General features: G+C 38.0%; 1 protein-coding gene and 1 pseudogene across 9 annotated transcripts in view; one reads left to right on the top strand and one right to left on the bottom strand.

The window, feature by feature from the left end:
• BABAM2 (BRISC and BRCA1 A complex member 2) overlaps positions 1–18,794 on the bottom strand; it is a 402,709-nt gene that overhangs the window by 366,100 nt on the left and 17,815 nt on the right. The window lies entirely within an intron of this gene.
• LOC140601864 (bublin coiled-coil protein pseudogene) lies at positions 326–18,610 on the top strand (annotated as a pseudogene).

The raw sequence follows: 18,794 nt of genomic DNA on the forward strand, positions 1-18,794 counted from the left end.
ATTGTAGTTTGTCCTCCCAACCACATCATAGGATTCATAGTACCAAAACAGTTTTATACTTTTTATAACGTCCTAGTGTAGCATCTAGCACCATACTAAGCATCTAGCACTAATGACATTATAGCACATACTTAACATCATACACTAAACTCAAAACTGTCATTTTATAGATGATGACAGTGAAACCCAAGGGTCTCACATGTGCTAGTGAGAACATGGGGACCAGGAACCATTTCCAGGGTGCTCTGGTCACATCTCAGTCTCTCTGACTTAGGCATCCTTGGTCATCTGTAAATCTCCAGCAGCCAGCACTGGTGTTCGGGACATGGATATTCCATCAACCATGCATGGAGATAAAGGTTTGCTAAGTGAATGCATAAACTTTGACTCCCAGTCTTGGGCTCTTTTCATGACAAAAACTAATGATTTTACTGGAGTTGGGAAGATGCTCTTAACCTCACCTCTGACACCAAAGTACGATTATTTGTAAAAGGTCCTCCCTTTGAAGGGCTGTATGTGTGACCCAGAATTTATATTTAAAGTCACTTCCTAAAATTACTCTACTTTCACAATAAATAATGACAAAAGGTGTTAACATTTATAAAGCATTTGCTATGTGGCAGGTACTATTCTAAATTCTTTAATTAGACTGAACTATTCAAACCCAAAGCAACCTTCAGAGAAAGATGCTATTATTACCTCCACTTTACAGATGAGCAAACTGAGGCACAGTATCTTGCTAGTTAGTGACAGAGCTTAGATCCAAACCTAGGATGTCTGGCTCCAGGGCCTATTCTCTTCTTTTTTTTTTTTTAAGATTTTATTTATTCATTCATGAGAGACACAAAGAGGGAAGCAGAGACATAGGCAGAGGGAGAAGCAGGCTCCATGCAGGGAGCCCGATGTGGGACTGGATCCTGGGTCTCCAGGATCACCCCCTGGGCCGAAGGCAGGTGCTAAACTGCTGAGCCACCCAGAGATCCCCCAGGGCCTATTTTCTTAAACTCTCAATCATCTTTCAATAATTAAAGGGGAAACCATCAGAATTAGTAAAAAATGTGAATTATAAATTTGTCAATAAAAGCCACTTTATGAAGTACCTAAAATAATAAAAAGTGAAAGCTGACAGAATGTTGCAAAAAAGAGTGTTCTATCACGTAAGCTTCAGTGAAATGAAAATGATTAATCAGTAATAAGTATAAGAACTGTATACACATGTAAATCAATGATGCAAAGGCAGGAACAAGGTGCTCCTAATTTGATTAAACAAGGCTCTGCAATGTTAACACTATTAACTTATTTAGCAAGCCCTTTAAACAAACAGTGAAAGTAAATTTGGATTTGAATCACCTTTAAATTATTACTTATTCATAGTTCCTGAGATCTGACTCAAATTATTAAGGTATTGCTACAAACAGGAAAAGTTGGCAATTTCACTACAGTTTATAGGATTTTAGTGACAGCCAAGAATTAATCTTGATTAACAGTTATACAAAAATATTCTACAACCTTTAAGACATTAGCATTTTTAAGAGAATGCAAAATACATGCTTTCTAATTTAATACTAACTCTATTATTCGATATGCTTTCTGGAAAAAGAATGATTTAAAACATTTCTCCTCTCCAAGCCATCAGAAAAGAACAAAGTAGATGAGTCCAGGGTTCCTTCCCTGAGTCTACGTCAGTTTCCTTTACGCTATTAATTTACCACTTGGCACGTTCTCCTACATAGCTTCCTGTTTTCTTGATAATGACGTTTGTGCTTAACCAACAATATTCACCAGCAGCTGAGAAGGAAGTCCTCAGCTTTGGCAACCTAAAATCACAGGTAACTATGAAACAAGATCAGCTCAAAGACCAATAACTGGCTGCTACATGAATGTGAAGTCACAAATTAGAATGGATTCTTGTTAGCTCATATTTACCAACCTTTTCATTTTACAGAATTTCTTTCCTCTGAGTTAACTCTATCATCAATGATTCCACTCAGACCAAAGCATTTTCAAAATTATCACAGCTTCCAGACTGAAAGGCACAGCAAAGAAGCTTGAAGAGTGCCTCAGGCTATCTCAACAGCTACCAAATCATCTGCAAAACAGTCATCCGATCTGCAAAGCCATCTCAACTTCTGACTCACAGGATCTTACACTCTCAGCCTTAGAAGGGAATTATGGCCCATCAAAAACCTGCTGGGTCAAATTTAGGCTTTCTACAAAGGGACTCATGAATTAAAATAGGTAAAAGAGGACCAAAAAACATTGCACTGAGATTTTTTTACATCGTTCAGAAGAATGGCACTATTTGCTTGATGACATATGATGTTCCTGATACACCAAATATATCCTCTACATCTCCAAAGCCTGAAATCTATTTCTAGGCCCTACTAGAAAGTGATGGATTCAATTCTTAGCATAGGATTCTAAAATGCCATTACCAAAATATGTGACTCAGCTCAGAATGTTTTAAAAATTATAAAATTAAAATATTCAAAAAAAAATGTGTTTGCCAGTTCATGTGGCATCAACTGTTCTTCCCAGTTTATATGCTGTATCTCCATTTATAAATGATAGACTTCAATCCTAAAGTAAGGAACATTTTTTAAGTGTTAGTAGGTGTTCCTATAACAAAAACATGGTTTAATTTACAGTATGATTCCAGTAGGAATGAGAGGTTCAAAAACTATTTTTAACAGTTAACTGGGAGGGGGAAAATCTTAATATTTTGAGACAGATGCTTAGTTCATTAATGTTCAACCTTTCTTCTTTTCTAATATGTGCACTTACTTCACTCTGTTAAGAGAATAAAAGAGAAAATTAATAGGATTATCTCAATTAGTACAGGATAAATATTTGATAAAATTAAATATCTATTCATGATTTTAAAGACTCTTTGAAAATAAGGATAAAAAAAGAAAATAAGGATAAAAAAGGAACTATTCCTTAATATGATAAAGACCATCTACAAAAAAAACCTATAACAAGATCACATTTAATAACAAAATGTTACATTTTTCCTTTTGAGACAGAGAACAAGATGTTATCTGCTCTTAACACTTTTATTCAACATCATACCGGCAATCCTAGCAAGTGCAGAGCAGCATGGGAAAATAAGGGTATATATATTGGAAAGGAAGAAATAAAACTATACTTATGTGTAAATAATAGGACTGTGCATATAGAAAGCGTTTTAATACATATTTTTTTATTTTTATTTATTTATGATAGTCACACAGAGAGAGAGGCAGAGACATAGGCAGAGGGAGAAGCAGGCTCCATGCACCGGGAGCCCAACGTGGGATTCGATCCCAGGTCTCCAGGATCGCGCTCTGGGCCAAAGGCAGGCGCTAAACCGCTGCGCCACCCAGGCGCTAAACGCTGCTAACGTTTCCCTAGAAAACGTTTTAAATATTCATAGGCATTATTGGAAATATGTGCATTTAGCAAAGTTGCTAGACAAAGGACATACACAAAAATCAACTGTAGACTATATACACATATCTATACACCATCAACAATCAGTTTAAAAATAAAAACATTTAGGGGCACCTGGATGGCTCAGTCTGTTAAGCATCTGCCTTCAGCTCAGGTCACAGTCCCAGGGTCCTAGAGTTCAGCCCCGTGTTGGGCTCCCTGCTCAGCAGGGAGGCTGCTTCTCCCTCTCCCTTTGCCCCTCTCCTTACTCCTGTGTTCTCTCTCACTCTCTCTGTCAAATAAATAAAATCTTTTTTAAAATAAAAATAAAATCTTTTAGAAAGAGGCCATCAAAAATAACATCAAACTATCAAATATATAGAAATGTCACAAAAGATGTACAAGATCTCTACATAGAAAGCTATTATTAGAAGAAAATAAATGAATATAGGTATGTTCATGATTAAAACACACATAATGAAAAGATGTTAGTTCCCCTCAATTAATCTGAAACCTGAGAGGCAGATTTTAAAATGTAAATAGAATACCAAGAACCAAGAATAGACCAGATTCTCTTGAAGAAGAAAAATGTGACAGGATTATACACAATACCCCAAAACTGGAAGTAACCCAAGTGTCCATCGAGATGAATGGATAAACAAAATGTGACATATATGTGTAATAGAATATTATTTAATAGCTTTAAAAAGGAAAGAAATTTTGACACATGCTATAACATGGATAAATCTTGAAGATAGTATGCTAAGTGAAATAAACCAGTTACAAAAAGACAAATACTATAGGATTTCATTCATATGAGATCCTTAGGGTCATCAAATTCAAAGACATAGAATGGTAGTTGCTAAGAGCTGAGGGAGGGTACAATAGTATTTAACGAGTACAGAGTTTCAATTTTGCAAGAGGAAAAAGTTCTGGAAATACATGGTGATGATGGTTGCACAACAATGTGAATGTTCTTAATGCTGTGAACTGTAAACTTAAAAATGGTTAAAATGATCATTTTTATGTATATTTTACCACAATAAGGAAAAAAACTTATTGGGGAACTTGCTCCACTGGATATTAAAAATTACTATAAATCTTAGTAATTAAAATATTGGTATTGGGGCAGCCCCGGTGGCACAGCGGTTTAGCGCCGCCTGCAGCCCAGGGTGTGATCCTGGAGACCCGGGATCGAGTCCCACATCGGGCTTCCTGTATGGAGCCTGCTTCTCCCTCTACCTGTGTCTCTGCCCCCGTCTCTCTCTCTCTGTGTCTCTCATGAATAAATAAATAAAATCTTAAAAAAAAAAAAAATATTGGTATTGATACAAAGACAGAGTCCAGAGACAGATCCTCATGTATCTGGACACTTAAATTTTTTTTTTAAGATTTTATTTATTTATTTGACAAAGAGAGGAGAGCACAAGCAGGGGGAGTGGCAGGCAGAGGGAGAAGTAGGCTCCCGCTGAGCAGGGAGCCCAACTATGTGGAGCTCGAGCCCAGGACCCCACGATCATAACCCAAGCCAAAGGAGAACATTTAACTGACTGACCCACCCAGCCACTCCTGGACACTTAATTTACGATAAAAGCATCTCTGCACAGTAAGGAAAGGAAATTGTTTTCAATAAATGGTGCTGAATTGGCTGGACATACTAACAGGGAAAAATATGAAACTTAATCCCTACCCCATACCATTCATAAGAATCAAGTTCAAGTGAACTGAAGCTCTGAATGGGAAAAGCAAAAGCAAAATATTTTTAGGAGATAATGGGGGAAGGTTAATTGGGTAAATAGAAAAATATCTTCAAGAACTTGGGGTGAACAAAAATTCCCAAAAAGTACTACTATGAAGGAAAAGATGAGTAAACTGGATTATATTAATATTAGATTTTCTGTTCATAAAAAAAAATAGTGAAAAGACAAACCACAGAAAGAAGATATTTGAAACATACAACATTGATATTAAAATATATAAAGAACTCCTGTAAATTGGTAAAAGCTTTTCTCTAGAAGTTAGTAGACCTGAAAAAACACTTCATAAAAAGGGATCCAATGGCCAATAAACATGAAAAAGTGCTTAACCTAATTAGTCACAAGAGAAATGCTATTTAAATCTACAATAAGGCACCACATCACACCCATCAGAGTGGTTAAAATCAAACTGACACTACCAAGTGGGATTAAAAACTGATCTTATGGCATAGTGTATACAGCCAACATGGCATTTCTTTCATTAATATCTATATATTTTTGCAGATTTCTTTTTTGGGTATAACAGGTGAAAATACCATATTATAAGTAATATAAATTACTTTTACAATATTGCTTATTTCATTTTATGTCATTCTTTCTAATTTATATTTTATATATGTTTCATAACATAAGTATATTTTATAATTAAATAAGTATACATGTATTGAGGGTTCATAAATTATTTAAGGTGCATAATCAAAAAGTTTAGAGATTACAGCTACAAGAGTACAGAAAGGAGTCTATTCTCTAGAACCTCAAATTGTAAATCAGAAGACAAAAATCAAACCCATGAAAGTCAAACAAGCACAATTTAAGTAACTGCTCAAGACTACAATAGATACAAGTCACAAAGCAATTAACATGATTAATTGCCAAATTAGTGGTTAAAGAAAATAAGCACAATAGAAGTTGCAAGAGCAGAGAAACCACTTTTAGCTGGGGTAATCAAGGAAGGTTCACTGGAATACAAGACTGGCCTCTAAGAATGAGTTGGATAGATCCAGTCAAGTTGGGTAGCAGAGGGAAAATATTTACTTATTGTCCTTAGGTAAGGACAAAACCAAGGAGCCAGAGACTCAGCTAAATTGAAAGCTCTGTAATGAAACAGTCTATTATACCTTGGATCCTTTAGTGCCCAGCAGCCCACCTGCTGGCACACAGGAGGCACCTGATAAGTGCCTCATAAACAGTGCAGGTGAACAAGTGGAGCTGGTGATGACAAGCACACTCCAAGGTCATGTCAAAGTCAAAACAAATTACATAAATATCCTGAACTGATTCCTATCCAACTGTGGGAATGCTGGTCATTCTTCCATTAATATATGTTATAAGAAATACCAGGGGAGCGTCTGGGTGGCTCAGTTGGTTAAGCATCTGCCTTTGGCTCCAGTCATGATCCCGGGCTCCTGGGATCAAGTCTCACACTGGGCTCCCTGCTCAGTGGGAAGCCTGCTTCTCCCTCTGCCCCCACCCTCCCCCATGCTCTCTCTCAAATAAATAAAATCTTTACAAAAAAGAAATCCCCGGGGACAAGGCCAACTTACATACTATCTCTATACATTTAATGTGCATCATAATTTTATAAAAAGTAATTTTTATACTAAACTTTTAATTTGTTCAGTAAAAATATTCCTGTAAACTTTTTAGGTCACCATTTTCATCCCTTGACCCAAAACATGTCCTAAATGGATGTATTCCCAATTCTTTGAATTCTGGAGGCTTTATATTTTATACCATTTGTATATTATGTATCAAAATCCCAATCTCAATTCCTGTTCCTCAGAGAGAAGGAGGAAAGTAGCTTGGCCTGGAGCTCAGATTCTCAAGGGAACGAACTAGAAGAACTGTGATGGTTCCCTTACTAGCTTTCCTGATGTTTGCTTCATTTATGTTTGCATCTCCACAGTACCTCTCACTAAGTACTCAGTATATGCTTTTCTTACGAAAAATACATTTGGGTAAACATGAACCGTACAAGGGCAGGGTACAGAAAAAAACAGATGGAAAACTGGTAGAGGTGGGGGGGGAAGAACGAGGAGAAGGAAAAAAAACAAGCGTTAGAATGAGCTGTAGTGGAAACAGAGAAGGTAGAGGGGAAAAAAATGGAAAAAAGAGAGTGGAAGAGTAGAAATAGAAGGAAAGAGGGGAATTAATAGATTCTGAAGTGCCATTACAGGACTCTCCTTCCTGTTGGTGAAAGGTGTCTTCTAAAGATGGAAGAAAAGTTTATTGGTCTTTTATTTTTTTTTTAAGATTTTATTTATTTGAGAGAGAGATAGCAAGAGAGAGCATGGGGGGGCAGTGTTAGGGTGGGAGAAAGAGTGGGGGAAAAAACAGGTTCCTCACTGAGCGGGGAGCCAGACACAGGTCTCAATCCCAGGACCCTGGGAGCACGACCTGAGCCAAAGGCTGATGCTTAACTTGATTTAGCCACCCAGGTGCACCAAGAAAAGTTTTTTTAAATCCTCAAACTCTTCTAATTAAGTGATTACAAAAAGACTTGGCATCTGCTTTATGAGCATTATCAGGAACTGGAGGATAACGGGATAAATGTGCACCCATGTATTTTGAGGTTTTCAATGGTTTGGGGGGATTTTTTTTCTTAGATTGCTGCTTGATATACTATCGTTACACACTACGAATTTTTCAGCCCTGTTCAAGTTAAGCAATCTGTCTCTTCCCCAGGATCATGACTTGAGCCGCAGACAGACCCTTAACCAACTGAGCCACCCAGGCGTCCCACACAGGGTATTTAGAACAGAACATAGCACATAGTAGATACTTACTATTATGATTACTCAAAAGCACAAACTGCAAAGTCAAAAATATGGGAGAGTCTATTTCAAACACTATTTTCATTAAACCCTTAATTCACTTGGCTGATAATTTTCAGAATTTAAAAAAACAAAAAAACTTCAACTGACTCTCTTGCCTCAATTACTATGCCTTCTTCATTTCACAGACAAAAATTCTCAGAGGGAATCCAGTTAACAAGAAATTGAATCAGAGCAATAAAATGATTTTCCTAGGTCCAAAAGTAAATCTAATGGATCCCACAGTGCACGGAGCAGGAGACTCACAGAAGAGTATAAAGACGGAATATCTAAGTGGTAGGGTAAAAAGAGACTAGAAGGAGTTGTCAGAGAAAAAACAAAGAGGGAAAGCCTCTGGTCTAGAGCAGAGGCCTTCAAACTTTTTTTACACAGTAAGAAACTTTTAAATCACTATTTTATATCACCACTTGGTACACGTATATGTAATATGCATATATGTACATATACATATGTTTATTAGTGTGTATATAAATTGAAACAAGTATGCTTTAATACTTAGCTTTATTACGTGAAATGCAGATATTTTGTTCAATTCTATTTCTTTTTTTTTATTTGAATCAACACCCACTAAAGTGATTTCATAACATCCAGTGAATCACAATCTACCAATGGTTTGTAACACACAGCTCATTCCAATACATCCTCAAAGAATGTAGCTTCCAGAAAAATGAAGACAACAGTACTCTACTCCACATTAGTCAAAACTGTTACTCGAAAACTTCACTAAGTTGTAGGTGTTACACTTAAAAAACAAACAAACAAACGTGGGGCACCTGTCTGGCTCAGATAGAAGAGCATGTGACCCTTGAATTCAAGGTCATGAGTCTGAGCCCTACACTGAGTATAGAAATTACTTTAAAATAAAACCTTTAGGGATCCCTGGGTGGCGCAGTGGTTTGGCGCCTGCCTTTGGCCCAGGGCGCGATCCTGGAAACCCCGGATCGAATCCCACGTCAGGCTCCCGGTGCATGGAGCCTGCTTCTCCCTCTGCCTATGTCTCTGCCTCTCTCTCTCTCTCTCTCTATGTGACTATCATAAATAAATAAAATTAAAAAAAAAATAGTTTATGAAAAAAAAAATAAAATAAAATAAAACCTTTACAAAAAGAAAAAAAAAAGCAGAAAAGGTAACTATTGCATACATTTTGCTAGATTTAAGATTCATGTATATTCTGCCTATAGCTGATATCTAAAAAAGTTTTCTTTAAATCCAAAGTGGGTTACTGACCCATAAAAGGGAAATAACTATGTATATAGGTATGTATATATGTATACACTCTACACAAATAAGAAATAGCTTTTCCTTTCTTATGTCTTTTTTACTGGTCAGGACTTTTTTTAAATATATTTGAATTTATTATTTTTTTTGTTTTATGGCTTGTGGACTTGTCATAGAATGATCTTCCTCACTCTAATACTTTTTAAACTACCTTATTTTCTTATGGCTAAATGAGATTTTTTAAATGTGGCATGTCAGGTAAATAATGCAATTTAATCACAAAGACTTTTAAATAATTATCATTAGTATACATGTAAAAAACCATGGCCATTGCCAAAACCTAAAAATCTATAGTTCCAGGGATTCAAAATACATTCAAAATACAGTCTAAAATACTGGCATTTTATCAGAAAGTATCAAGTAAGTTCCTTACATATATTCTATATTTTAAAGTCACTAGAACAGTTAAATAATATCTTCTTGACTAAATACACACATATATATTATATATATATAATTATAATTATATTTTATATAAGTTATAATTATATATATATAAAATATATATATATTACAGATAATTCCTGACAGATATCTGAGTTACCTCCTGTAAGTTATCACTATAGAAGAAATAACATGCTGATGCATTTCATTGACAGACACAAGTGATCTTTAGATTTGAGTCACATAATATTTTCTCTCTACTTAGTAGATCAATGTTTTGTGAATGGTGAGTTGGCATAAAGCTTATTGTTCTTTAAAATGATGCTCTCAATGAATTCATTCTTGGGATCTTCTACAAAATATGTGGAATTCTAGATTTTTTTTTGGATGTAATGGGAAATATTCTTTATTCTTTTTTCCAGATATTTATGCATTAGCCTCCTATTGGCTTTCCTAATTACTAACACTTCTCCAAGTAAACCATACAGATCCTCTCCTCTTTTATTTATTTATTCTTTCTTTTCACGTCATTCAGTTCCAGGTGTTACACTGGAAGAAAGACAGAGACTAACTGGATCTCAATGGGAAGAAGCCAGTGAGGATGCTGAAAAGGACATGAATTATATGGTTATCAGCAGACTCCATGTCAGACTGCAGAAGAGAAAAATATAACACACGATAGCTACACTTCATTTATTTGAAGTGTCGTCACATGGAGGATTGATTAAGCTTGTTCTGTATTGTGCCACGTGGTACAAGTGACACAAAAAAAGGGGTTTAGTCAATATAGGAAAGTCCTTTCTAACAGTATCTGCTGCCCAGCAAGTTGCCTTGGGTGTCAGGGGGCCTTCCTATGACAAGACAGTCACCTGGCAGGGAAGCCTAGAAGGGGCTCACTTAGCACATGGTGGTCACTAGAGTTTAATGCCTCTAATCCTGAAATTCTATAATTCTCAAATAGTTTATGAAAATATTATACTATAATATGACTTCTGAATCCAACACCGTATCTTTATTACCTTTTTAAAAAGAAATTAATTCTGGGGCACCCGGGTAGCTCAGTCAATTGGACATCTTGGGCATCTGATTTTGGCTCAGGTCATGATCTCTGGGTGGTGGGGTTGAGCCCCACATCAGGCTCCACATTCAGCAAGGAGTCTGCTTAAGATGCTCTCTCCCTCTCCTTCTGCTACCCCAATAAATAAATATTTTTAAAAATAAAAGAAATAAAGTTTAAAAAAAGAAATGAATTCTTCTATGAACTATATAAAACCACCTTTAAAGATAAAATGAGAATATTTTAATAAAAACAATGTAATAAAAGTTGACTTAACGTGCCAAACATGTTAAATCTTTTATCTAGTTAAAACTAGAGAACAACTGAAATGCCACCTGAGTCACTGAACTGGTGTTAAGATGTGCACCTACTTAGAAATATAAATCCATATACAGCTTTAACAAGCAAATAGCAAAACAATGTTTGACCTTTAAGATGTACATGAATAAAGGAAGAATGGTTACCCAGAAAAGACTGTACTGGGTCTTTTCTCCCTACTCAAGTTATACTTCTTAGGTATACACGCAGGTAACATAAACAAAATAACAATGCTCTCTCAGTTTTTACTGACCCGACCAATTGAAAATTTTAGTAATTTTGAGAGAAATCTTCATTCTTACAACCCTCTACCATATTTGTTCTACCATATTGTTTAAAAAGAAAATACTGCCATATCTCAGATGTGTAGTTAGGAATTACTTATCTCTATTCTCAAACATAATTCTACAAAGGCCAATTCCCGGACTGTTAGAATGCAGAAACCCTTCTAGGACCATGCTACTCAAAGTGGGGTCCATGGACAGTGCATTATAAACTGTTACTAACCCATAATAAGATAAGCAGAGAAAATGAGAGTAAGAGGCTTTTCCAGCAATATGTAAGATGAGTTTTAAGTCTGCTGAATCGAATATTAAAAAGCCCAGCCTTGTATCTCATGTCTTTTTTATTCCACTTTTCTAGTAATTCATTTCTACTATATTTTGCAAAAGTATCAGTTGGTAACAGATCAGAAAATCTTAAAATACTTATCTTTTGGCAAAGACAATTTGAGAAAACTTCTCAAAAGGTCCTTTAAATGCTGAAGGTCCTTGGAGAAGAAGATAAACTATTTCACTTTGATGTCCCCCAATCTCCCTCTTCACCTTGGTTTCCTCACCACAGTAACAAACCCTACCAGTTTATTGAGGTGTTTATCTCTGCTTAATTGTCAGTAATATCACAGTTCATGGCTCAAAATCTATCACCCGATTATTTGATTGCTCAGAACTTGCAACATCACTTCATCTGCATCCAGATGTAGCTCCAACATATTCCTGGATTCATCCCTTGTAAGAAGATATTAACTAATTTGATGATCCATCGAATTGGGAGGGTCACCCAATCCTGCAACGTGATAGCTGGCACAATCCATGGTAGTCAATCATCATTTTCAAGAAAGTCTAGAGATAGCATAGCACAGTTTTAAATGCCAGGCCTCCACTCATCCTCAAAGACTGCTTATCTTGGCAATTTTGCCAACACACCTGACTTTCAATTCTCCGTTTGAACTATTTTGGTCTCCAGAATCCTCTTCTGACTTACATATTCTTTTATTTCTTACATAAACATGTATAAAGATGGATTTAATAAATATATTTATAAAAACCTGCCAACAAACAATTCTTAAAGATATTTTTATTACATTAAAGTATGGTGAGTAATACTCTTAGGAAAAGTTAAATAAATACACAGTGATGTGCTGTAGGAAATTATTCTACAGTGCCAATAATTATATGCTTTTAGTTAAGATTTGAAATATCAACCATGCCTCCAACTCTTCAATGACTTAAATAATGTTAAAAAAAAAAGGGGGGGGAGGGAGTCTGATAATTTAAGGTCAAAGAGTTAATCAGTGACAGACCATAAAATAACTGCATGTGTTGAATTTCTATCCCAGTACCAACTATGAAATTGTATTCCCTCCCCTCAATTTTTAATTTGTAGACATCTACAAACTCTTGTCAAATGATCTGGGATCTAGCCCATTTATAGTAAATTATTGCCTCAAAAACACTGCTATTTTAGATAGCTGTCTTTTCTAAATGAGTTCTAAAACTGAACTATTCCTGACGCTTAAGGTTTACTCTCAATCACCGAACCAATTTCTATCTGAATTCTAGCCAGTAATGGAAGGGGGGGGGCATTTTTCACATTCATACCTGAAGATATTTCACAAATACAGATCAATACAGGTAGCTAGAAAACCAATTCCATTGTATACTATATTAACAAGTGATTCCTGACTTTTCCTGGCCAGATGCGCTTTTTTGTTTTGTTTTTGGTTTTGTTTATGTTTTTGTTTTTGTTAAGAAGGCCCAATATCATATAGGACTTTGTATTTTTAAAAAAATTTAGGGGGGATCCCTGGGTGGCACAGCGGTTTGGCGCCTGCCTTTCGCCCAGGGCACGATCCTGGAGACCCGGGATCAAATCCCACATCGGGCTCCCGGTGCATGGAGCCTGCTTCTCCCTCTGCCTGTGTCTCTGCCTCTCTCTCTCTCTCTCTCTCTCTCTCTGTGACTATCATAAATAAATAAATTTAAAAAAAAAATTAAAATAAAAAAAAAATTTAGGGTATGCCTGACTAACTCAAATGGTAGAGAGCATGTGATTCTTGATCTCATGGTCATGAGTTCAAGCCCCACAATGGGTAAGCAGCCCACTTAAAAAATATATGTAAAATTTTAAAAAATTAACTAAAACAGATTTAATTCACCACAGAGGAGCTATGAGAGAAAAATAGGATTGGTAAAATACAGTGTAATTTCTTTAAAAAGATTTGAGAGGGAAAAAAAAAATCAACATAGAATAGCATATGGAGGGGTAAATATCAAGTGGAACCCAGAATAGAAGTCTAATTCATTCCTAGTCCTTAGGAAAATCCAGAAAATAAGAAGTAGGACTAGGTAAACCTAATACCTAGGTACATACTATAAGGCATCTGTTCCTTAATCACATGATGGCCAATGCTTCCTTTAAAAAATACAAAACAGGGCAGCCTGGGTGGCTCAGCGGTTTAGCGCTGCCTTCAGCCCAGGACGTGATCCTGGAGTCCCAGGATGGAGTCGCATGTCAGGCTCCCTGCATGGAGTCTGCTTCTCCCTCTGCCTGTGTCTCTGCCTTTCTGCATCTCTGTGTCTCTCATGAATAAACAAATAAAATATTTTTTAAAAAAAATATAGAACATCTGGTAAAGAAGACCTGGAATTGGTCCTGGCCTCCATCACTTATCAGCTAAGTAACCCTGAAGGAGCTGCTTAACCTCTTTGAGACTTGCATTATCCTCATGTGTTTAAAAAACACTTTAAGGGGCATCTAGGTGGCTCAGTGGTTGAGTGTCTACCTTTGGCTCAGGTCATGATCCCGGGGTCCTGGGATCCAGTCTGGCATCGGACTCCACACAGGGAGCCTGCTTCTCCCTCTGCCTATGTCTCTGCCTCTCTCTCTGTGTGTCTGTCATGAATAAATAAAAAAATAACATTTTAGGGAGAGACTGTAAAAACATTCCTCACAGACCTACTAAGGGCAAAGACAACCTATGGAAAAAAGAGCTTTATACTGTTCCCAAAAACTAAATTCAGTTACTGCTCATTTTTTTATAGAAAAAAATATATACGACAGACATGGTCTGTTTGGAGATCTGAATCTACCACACAGACAGGGGTAAATGGGTAGAGTAGAGGCCAGAGAGCCTTTGAGAGATGTGGATGGGAAGCACCAGAGGAACATCTCAGGAAGTGGTAATACCTTGAAGCCCATCCCCAAAATTGGGACAGGGCTTTTTGGTCATTGCATTTAGGAGCCCCTCTCAATGGCCAGACCCCTGCCTCTGCTCCTCTTCACCCTTTCTCCATATTCCTTTCCTCTTCCTTGATTTCATCTCCCCTCACACTACCCTTCTGCCTCCCCTCTATCCCTCTCTATCGCCTTTTCTCTTCCCTTCCTAGCCTTCTGCCTTACTTCATTACAACATGGAACTGAAAAGAATTTTAAATATTCATTTATCCTATTCTTAATTTAAAATCGAGAGGGTTCAGACATGTATATATTCACCAAAAGACATGTACTATAATATTCCCAGCAGCACTTTTCATGAAAGACAGAAACTCAGAACTACCTAAATGTCCTTCAATAGCAGAACAGGGAAACTGGTATGTTCACACAGTGGAACACTCCACTCCTTCCTCAGCCAGGAGAAGGAATATATCTGCAATGGTACAGAATCTCACAAACATGATGCCAAACCAAAGAAGCCAGACACAAAATGCCATTTTGGGGATACAAATTCCACTTATATTAGGTTTTTTTAAGAAGGCAAAACCAACTTCTGCTTTTAGAAGGCAGGATGGTGGTTATTCTGTGCCTGATGGGAGGGGGAGCACACCAGAAGATGTGTGAGGTGCTGGTAATGTTCCTTTTCTTTTAGGTCCCAATTACACAAATGTGTTCAGTTTCTGGTAACCCTCTGAGTAATATATATAGGATTAGAAGCACTTTTCTAAATATATACCATACTTCAATAAAAAGGTTTTAATCGGGATCCCTGGGTGGCGCAGCGGTTTGGCGCCTGCCTTTGGCCCAGGGCGCGATCCGGGAGACCCTGGATCGAATCCCACGTCGGGCTCCCGGTGCATGGAGCCTGCTTCTCCCTCTGCCTGTGTCTCTGCCTCTCTCTCTCTCTCTGTGTGACTGTCATAAGTAAATAAAAATTTAAAAAAAAAAAAAACTGCCAAGTCTTTAAAAAAAAAAAAAGGTTTTAATCAAGGAGGTTAAACCTTTAATGTCCAGAGGAAGAGAATAGCAACAACTAACCACTTCTTAGCTGATTATTTTTTTCCACCCCAAAAGACAGCTGTGACACAGCCCTGACTTGGAACTATGAAATCTACTTTCAGATTCCCAACTTTATGCTGACTATGCTTCTACTATGTACCAGGTTCTATGTGAGGTACTGAGGATACAGCTGCAATGCCAGATGAGGCCCCTGCCTTCTTTGAGAAAACAAATAAATATAGACATACATATAAAAATAAAAGCTTGAGATTGGCAAGAGGACAGAGCCTGGGATGGAGCAAAACATGGGAGACCTGCTTTTGATGGAATGGTCTAGTTAGGCAACCCTGAACAAGTCACTTAACTTACTTGAGTCTCAGCTACCTCATCTGCCTTAAGGGGATTATTATAAGGATTAAGTATGATAATATCTCTCAAAGCACTTATATTACAATAATAGCATTATGAATGATAATAGCTCTTATTATTGCCCTTACTGCTTAATATAGAGTTGTTGAGTTAACCAATGTCAGCATGATCTATGCACTAATACAGTAATATTAACAATGAATAATATTTTATAGGTCACTAATTCTCAATTAAAAGGCTTCTACTCTTGGTAGAAGCAGGTCTATCAATTAATGGCTCTCTTCTCCTTCTAAAGCAGTGTTACCCATACAAAAGCCTGGCTCAAATTCAGCACAGCCCTCTCTCACCTTTAAAGAAAATCAAGCACAAGGAGACAGTGCTAAGAGAGGGGCTGGCCAGAGAAGTGATATCAGCATCTCAGAGATCAAATTAACCAACCAAAGAAATGTATATGAAGGACTGTACTTTAATTTATTATAGCACTTTCTTGGTGCTGACCACAATGAGTCAAGGTTCCTAATTAAAGGACCTTGTAATTAAGATGCAGTTACAGAATTAAAATCAAACAAACAAAACAAAAACAAATTCAGGGGAAAGCTGCAGAGCTATATAATCAGAGACTCAGTTTCTTTTTTCTTTTTTTAAAGATTTCATTTATTCATTCATGAGAGACACAGAGAGAGAGAGAGAGAGGCAGAGACATAGGCAGAGGGAGAAGCAGGCTCCTCGCAGGGAGCCAGATGTGGGACTCAATCCCGGGACCCGAGATCACACTCCGAGCGTAAAGCAGACGCTCAACCAGTGACCCACCCAGGCATCCCAGAAGCTCGGTTACAAATCCTGGCATTGCCACAGAATAGCTTGGGACCCTCACCTGGACATTTCAAGACCCATTCCTCACTTGTAACATGAGGTTGCTAAAATCTATACTTCATGTGGCAATGTGAGATTTCAGTAGGTAACAGACGTAATATGCCAAGGACAGGATCTGGTGCGGCAGCTAATATTCCTACTACCGTTATTGTGATTATTTTATAGGTAGAAGGCCACTAAAAGCCACTGGCATAGAGTCTAAACTGTCTGCAGATGTTTGTTCCCTCTGTTCTCAACTGCTATTCTCTCAGCCCTACACCAAACAGTATATATTCAGATACATTTACAGTAAAAGAGTGAAAATAGTGTGAATGCAAATCTATGTTCTTACACACACTGAAAAGGGAAAAAAGCCTCTTTGAGTTTTAAGACCCTCAGCTGTTTCTAAAACCGTGAGGGCGCTCCACCCATGTATTCTGGCTTAAATCTGGGGGCAGATTCCTATACAGAAGCTATTTTCATAAGAATTTACGGTTCAAAAATAAGTTCACAATTTCAGTACTATTTTAACTTTTCTCACAGTACTTAACTAGTTTGCCTCCTCAGCCAAAAGCTTAAATCAAGCATGAATTGGGGGGAAAAAAACTCCAATCGTCAAATGTGAAAGATTGCTAGCCTTTTCCATAAGGTCAGGAATAAGACAAGGATGCCTGTTTTTACCACTTCTGCTCAAAATAGTACTGAAACTCCTAACCAGAGCAATTAGGCAAGAAAATGAAATAAAAAGCATCCAAAAGGTAGAAGAAAAAATATGTTCGCAGAGGACATGATCTTACAGAAAACCCTGAAGAGTCCACAAACACACACATTCACACACAATCAGAACTAATAAATTCAGCAAAGTTGCAGGATACATGATCATGGAAAAATCAGTTGCTTTTCTATATACACTAACAATGAACAATCTGGAAAGAAAATTATAAAACATCCCATTTATAATAGTATTAAAAAGACAGATGCCTGGGTGGCTCAATCAGCTGAGTGTCTGACTTCGGCTTGGATCATGATCCCAAGGTCCTGGCATTGAGTCCTGCACTGGGCTCCTTGCTCAGCAGGGAGCCTGCTTCTCCCTTTGCCTGCAGTTCCCTCTGCTTGTAAACATTTGCTTGCTCTCTCTCTATCTCTCTATCTCTCTCTCTCTCTGATAAATAAATAAATAAAAATCTTTCTTAAAAAAAATTTTAAAAGAGCTCTTCCGGCGCCGCGTTCCATCCCGCGCCTCCACCTTCCACCAGCGCCGGCTGTCCGCGGGACCCTCGCGGCGCCGGAGCCCACAAAGTCGGGCCCCAACGGGGACCTGGCCTTGCCGGTGGAGGCGGGCGCGGAAGGCGAGGACGACGGCTTCGGGGAAGCAGAATATGCTGCCATCAACTCCATGTTGGACCAGATCAACTCCTGTCTAGACCACCTAGAGGAGAAGAATGACCACCTCCATGCCCACCTCCAGGAGCTGCTTGAGTCCAACTGGCAGACACGCCTTGAGTTCCAGCAACAGCTTGGGGAGGCCCCTCCTGATGCCAGTCCTTAGGTTTTGGGAGCTCCCAGCCAGCCCCAACCCTGCCTCCCTGGGCTAGGCTCTGGCCTAGGCACTCACCACCTGGCTTCAACACCTGCTCAGGGGCTGGCCTACAGGTCCCCCAGTGGGTCTGCCTGCCTTGGACACCCTTCTGTTACTCCCCTTGGCATGCCTGGGCCAGCCCCCAACATCCGACATCCCCTCCCGGGATCAGGTGTGGGCCCTCCACCCACCCACCCTGCCTGCCTGCCCAATTCTGGGGCACTCTTCACTCTGCCCAGGCCTTGAACGTCCACATTAAACGGGTATCCAACAACAACAACAACAACAACAACAACAATTTTAAAAGAATAAAATACTCAGGAATAAACTTAACCTAGAGGGCAAGGGTTAGATACAGTAGACTCTACTTATCCACCGGAAATACATTCCAAGACCCCCAGCAGATGCCTGAAACCACAGATAGTACCAAACCCTATGTATATTCTTTTCTTTATATATAT

The sequence above is a fragment of the Canis lupus genome, chromosome 12, assembly GCF_048164855.1.
Source record: "Canis lupus baileyi chromosome 12, mCanLup2.hap1, whole genome shotgun sequence".
NCBI lineage: Eukaryota > Metazoa > Chordata > Mammalia > Carnivora > Canidae > Canis > Canis lupus.